The sequence below is a fragment of the Oreochromis niloticus genome, linkage group LG3, assembly GCF_001858045.2.
Source record: "Oreochromis niloticus isolate F11D_XX linkage group LG3, O_niloticus_UMD_NMBU, whole genome shotgun sequence".
Classification (NCBI taxonomy): domain Eukaryota; kingdom Metazoa; phylum Chordata; class Actinopteri; order Cichliformes; family Cichlidae; genus Oreochromis; species Oreochromis niloticus.
The window spans coordinates 66,698,667-66,704,881 of record NC_031967.2 but is presented as its reverse complement, the minus strand read 5'-3'; the positions used below and the strand labels follow the sequence as shown (position 1 = coordinate 66,704,881).

The following is a 6,215-nucleotide window of genomic DNA, read 5'->3' as shown; positions in this document are numbered from 1 at the left end:
CAAGTGGCCAATGGCCCAGTGGATGCAGAGTGGGGGTCTCAGTGTTTGTAATATGTTAACTATGTTTTGTATGTTGCCTAAAGGAAGTTGTTGTAGCTTGGGTGAGGAGATTACTTTTATGACTGTGAGGAAGTCACATACACAGAGCCGAGACACGCACAGTGCTTTGACTGTTACGATGCACCCACACCTACATGCACACTCACTCACTCACGTGCACTCACACATACACACAGGTACGCACATACAGTCACTCACATGCACTCACATAGACATATGGGTACGCGCACACACAGGCACTCATGTGCTCGTGCATACACACACAGACACACAGAGTTTGCAACACACCATGGGGGTTTTATGATGGGGTCACTTCTATAAAGCTGACTGTAACAAACAAAGGAATGGAAGATCTGCAGAGGGACACCGGCCTTGCACGTCTTCCCTTCTAGAAGATGCATACTTAAATGAAGATGAATAAAGATGAATAAATGTTTAGTATGTTGCTTTGTTGTTTTTTGCTGGTTTTCTATTCTTTCTCTCTCAACAGGTGATCCAGGAGATTTTTTTCCCTTTCTCACTGTCCCTCTTCCCTTCTGTTTTTCTTTTCCTTCCTCTCTTTCTTTCTCCCTTTCCTATCCCCCACTCATGTCTGTCCCGTCTGTAACAACTGAAAATAAAATAAAATAAATAATAACAACAAAGGTCGATGAAATGGTCCATTTGGCAAAATAAATCCATTGGGTATCCTTGTTGGTCTACAGACAACAATTCGGACAGCTAAAGAACCAAATGGGACAGGAAAAAAAAAAAAAAGATGAATAAAGGTTTTTGTGAAAATGACTACTGAGTCCGGTGCCGTCTCTGGATGCCCAAGGAATAAAAAGAACCGGGGTGAAACTGATTTCGCAACAGATCCAAATAACATCAGGCTGATCCTGCCACGATTTGTTTCTCCGGTTCAAATCACGGACAAACAGTATCCTACAGTTGTTTATGCTTTTGAACCCATTTTGCACAGAGAGGCATTTTTTGAAAAATGTATTGACAGCAATGTTGAATATTATTACACAGGAAAAAACAACTACACGTAAATACATCGTGACGCCTCTGCCTTTCTAAATGTAGGGACAGTAATGTGTGTGTATATGTATGCGCGTAAAAACTGAAGATAGTCAGATCAACAATATTTTGTCTCTATCTGCCATTCGGCAATTCAGCTCATGTAAACAATAACGTGGCGCACAGCGTGACGTGAAAAAAGGCACATACCTTTGACGTTGCGTGACGAGACGACCTCTGTATTCCTCGTCCACACACAAAAAGAAGTTTAAAAAAAATCTCAGTTTTCGGTGATTCGAAAGGCCGTTTACGTGTGGACTAAAGGCCCAAACGCATAGAAACAGCTGCATTTGTAGGTGTGGTCGTAGCATAAACGAGTTAGTAGTATATTTTATTCCTACCTATAATGTATTACAGTTTAATTGTATTTGTTTGATTGTTTACCAAATATCAGTGGAGTTTTGAAAACAAAATATAGGTATGGGTGTGTGCGTATGTGTGTGTGTGGAGGGGGGGGCATTTTTCTTGTAAAACAAAGGGGGGCCCAACCTCACTGTTACTGTAATACAAAACACTTTATTAAAATGGATGAAACAGTAAAAGACAAAGACAGCAGTATAATCAGTGGTATTTTAAAAGAGTACAAAAAGATAAAAGCTGAATGTCTTGATCATTCTAAAAGTTGATTGTCCTGCAAACCCATATGGGGTACCACACCAGGTCCTGCTCTGCAATGGAAAACCCCTTTAAACCTCCCCAAGCTGGTCAACCATCGAGGTAAAGTGCTTGTAGCTGCTAAAAACTATTTTTGAGACCTGTTGATGGGGACATCATTTTTACAGAGCAGAAAGCTTTTTTTTTTTTTTTTTTTTTTTTAGATTTTTTATGTCCTTGGGTTGTCTGGTGGCAGATTCTGCAAATGGGAAGGTTTTGCACCCTTGACACTTTGGCTCCTACTTCTGATGAGGTGATCCTTAAGCTTACCCTTATACTGTGTTGCCCTTGCCCAGACTGAAGGGCTGCCTGCAGTGTCTAGTATGGTAATGGTGAGTGTTATGGCCAATGTGGAAGAGAGTGATGTAGCAGGACCACTATTGCCAGGGATAGTCTCGCTGCAGGTTTTTTTTTGCAGAATGGGGGGCCCAACAGTCTCAGAGGTTGATGTAGAAGCAGCCACTGAAGACACAGATCTGGTGATGGTAGAGGTTGCAGGGGTCTTTCCAAGTGCTGGTGGTAGTGGCACAGGTGGAAGAGGTGGCTGGGGCTGGAAGACTGGCATCAGCAAGTCTCTCCTTCCCTTCAAAACCTTGGTCCCTACAGTGCTGGGCGTGGGCTCATATTTCACCTTGTGTGATCTTTAGTTTGTCCCAATTTGTATTAATATTATAACAACCTTTTGAAATGAGGACTTTTCTACCTGGTGTTTTGAAGAGACTCACTTCAGTGCTGACTTAAATGCAGAGTACTTTGCATGAGTAAAAGATGTCCAGACGCACAAGCATCCCACTGTCCACCCAAGGCTGAAACAAGGCCTCTACTACTGATGGTCCCTGTGCACGGCAACACCCACGGTCCACATACAAAATTTTGGAACAGGCTGATTGGCCAAGTGAAACCTTTCCATAACTCCACAGTATATTGGCTGCAGCTTGTCAAAGGACTCCTCGCAGGTCAGCACAAATGTTACTATTTGTGAGTGTTCATTTCTGATACTGCTGAACCATTCTGCTGAGCCTTGACCTTCCCCAGACATCTTTTTCACCACCTAAAAAAAAAAAAAGGAAATCTTTGCATTATGTAATAGTATTTTAAATAATAAAAACCCCATAACAATACCATGAACATCTTTTGTATTCCCTCTGTCACAACAATAGAGATATACCTTTCTGTCCATAAGAATTGTTCAAAGGCTAATCACACACAAAACAAATACGTGGCCAATATCTGTTGAAGACAACAGACCAGTGTCTTTCAAGACTAAGCAAGGTCTGCTTGCTTGTTTCATGACTTAAAAAAAAGTGTTATACAGTATTATAAAGTACAGACTTTGGTGAAATCCATTTTCAGCACGGTGCCAAAAGTGGACAGAATCTGGCTTCGGTAATCCCTCATATTGCTGGCCTCTGCCAGCAGGAAAGTCTGGCGCAAGAGCCATGCAAAGGGAAGCTCTCTTGGAGGAAGTGGCGCCTGGAATGTGTGCCGTAAGGATGAGATGATACCCCCGGGCTCCGCAAGTCATTAGGAGCGTGGTGTACAGGTCCTTCCGCTGAAGGTACTCCTGCATGTGATTCTCCTGTATCTGCCGCCAAACCATAGTGTTTTCTTTGGTTCTGTCTCTCAGAAAGAGCACAACATTCTTATACACACCGCGCCTGCAAGGACAGTCACAGCCAAGTACTTGATGTTGCAACAAAGAAAACCCCACAAAAACAAACTTATAGCCTTTAAAATACAAATGAACGTGGTGGTCATTTTACTCACTTGCTAGTCAGGATTGTCGGGAACATGGCTTGGTGTCCCCGAGTTGTGATAAAATTGCCGAGTCCCAGGAAGGCCGACCCACTTTTCCTCCTCGGCCACTTCTGCCTGCCTTTGTACATGTCCGCAGCACAGGACCTCAGTAAGCATCATGTACCAGTTAGACACATAACAGATGTGACGTACCTGAAGTATATAATGATGAGAGAAAATGGCCAACATAAGCATATGAATCCAGGATGGCAGTTTTACCGTTTACATTTGAAGACTTGAGTAAAATATTTATGTGAAATTACCTGGTGGTGATAGCCAGACTTATATATGTGCACCTTTTGTCCTTTACCCACACATTCGTCAGCTCGAGGACACTTCAGGGAGTACTTCCATACCCCAACAGGATGCCACAAAAAGATGTGGCTGCGAAAAGAAGAGCTGTACACTGGCCACAGCACCCCTTTCTGAGCCAGGAGGTTCTGGTGGGCCACATGCGATCTGATTTATTCATCCGTCGCCTATTTAACACACCAGTAACATCCTTGTATGTCTGAACAGGGGTAAACAGCCCTCTTTCAGTGTCCTCTTTAAGCCAGAAAATGTCATCAGATGGGATACCATTAGAATTTTCCCAGAGACACACCGATCCCTCTAGCTCCACCTGAAACACACACATATAACATAGAATACAACAACAACACATGAACGCACGCACACACACGCTCTAACTGAAATAGTCTGATTTCAAATAAATATCACTTACAGGTGAATGACTCTCAACGGCAATTGTGTTGTGTGATCATGACTGGGATGCAGATGACTTAGTGAGTCCAACAGTGTCAAGTTTTTTGGACTGTATGGCAGCCTCTGTGGACCCACGATGTTTGGGCTGCACAGTAGATTTATTTTGATGTGACTGTACAGTGTTCTTAAACTCCTTGGACAGGTGAGCTGAGTTCTGTGTAGCAGACACCTGGGAGGAGGAAGCACCTCTGCTTGTCAGCCGTTGCTTTAGAGGTTGACTTGCAGACGAGGAGTGTTGGGACTTCAGTGAATCTATAAATGATATGAACAATTAGTTTTGTAATTATAATAACTTTGTACAAACAGTACAATGTATATTAACTCTGAATCTCACATACCTTCCACAGATTGGGATGCAGCTATCAGTTCAGCATCATCACCTGGCCACAATGAAGGATCACACCTGGGGGTACTCGTCAGCTGTTGCTAAACAATACAGTTTATTGTGAGTAACGCGATTGATGGACATGCACACTTTGCCAAGATTAATCACATATCACTATCTTTAACTAAGTCATTTACTGCCCTGTTCTGCTCCACAACACTTAATTGTTCCTTGTCATATATATATTTTTTCTGAACCTCTTCATTTGGATACTTGTGATGTGCATCACTGGTGTGTTCAACCACCGCTTCACAGAACTGTGTGCCTTCTGAATGACCTCCCTCTTCTCATCACTGAACTTCTCAGGTCTGTTGTTTTGGCTGCTGTACTGACAATATACTTCCCACATCTCTTAAGAGGTGTGATCTTCAAACCCTTTCTGACCATAGATGCATCTGTCAAAAGTAGCGGACTTGCCGGCTTCTTCGCTGTTCCGCTGCGTGGTGTTGTTTTGGTGACGCAACTTCCGTCGACCAGACGATTGGTCGTCTACAGTGGGATTCGGCGCTCCTATTGGGGCGAATCTACAGTGTCTAAGCTCACCGGGCTAATAAAAAGATGTAACGATCTACAGACTAGTGATGGGATTTCCGGCTCCTTTTAGAGATCCGGCTCTTTCGGCTCGGCTCACTAAAAAGAGCCGGCTCTTTCGGCTCCGAACCGGGTCTTCAGGTTGTTTTGTTGCTTAATTCATTTATTATTAATAATAATATAAAATTATGCACAAAAGGAATTACTAATGCAAAAAAGTGGTTTATTTATATATATTTATATATGGCCCCTAGAGACAAAGCACGTACATTCTCTAAAGCATATACAAACTCAAAAAAGCACGTACACTCCAAAACACATTTGTAGCGTTAACTGAATTTCCAAAACAGAGCTACCCAGATCATTTAAATTACACAATTGAAAGCATATGTATATTGTTTGTGTATTTATAGACAAGCACTCATATATATTCAAATAATGAAAAAAAATTAATTTACCTGTTACTACCACACACCAAATCCGGTCGTTGATACTTCCTGGCTTGTGTAGCCACCAGGTAACAAAAGCTCAACACTGTGCCGAGCATCCTGGAGCACTACTGTTGTGTTTTGTACGTGTTTTGGAGTTTTTACGTGTTTCTGAGTTTTTATGTGCTTTGTCTCTAACGGCCACCATAAATATACTTTATTTATTTACTCCATATAAAATGTAATAAATAAATCATATAATACAAAAACCAACTATTTACATTTTAAACTTTTAAGTATTTAAATTTTCAGCTTTTTCCTTTTAAACAAATTTAAAGTGAAACAACACAAAACACTACAAACCACAACAACACAATTAAATATAAATTAAAATATGAAAACAAAAAGAAGATACACATTCTCTGTCATATAGGTCTACATGCAGTAGCGGTTTTTGATACGGGCGACACGGGCGGTTGCCCAGGGTGGCGTGGTGGTGGGGGGCAGCATCACGGGCATCGGCAAAAAAAGAA

General features: G+C 41.9%; 1 long non-coding RNA gene across 1 annotated transcript; it reads right to left on the bottom strand.

Moving 5' to 3' along the window:
• Nucleotides 1-2,180: 2,180 nt before the first annotated feature.
• LOC112846106 (uncharacterized) lies at nucleotides 2,181-3,519 on the bottom strand. Its single transcript, XR_003218937.1, has 2 exons — nucleotides 3,109-3,519; nucleotides 2,181-2,827 (listed from the first exon to the last, which is right to left on the bottom strand). It is a non-coding gene; the product is annotated as an uncharacterized LOC112846106 (long non-coding RNA).
• Between the last annotated feature and the right edge of the window lie 2,696 nt (nucleotides 3,520-6,215).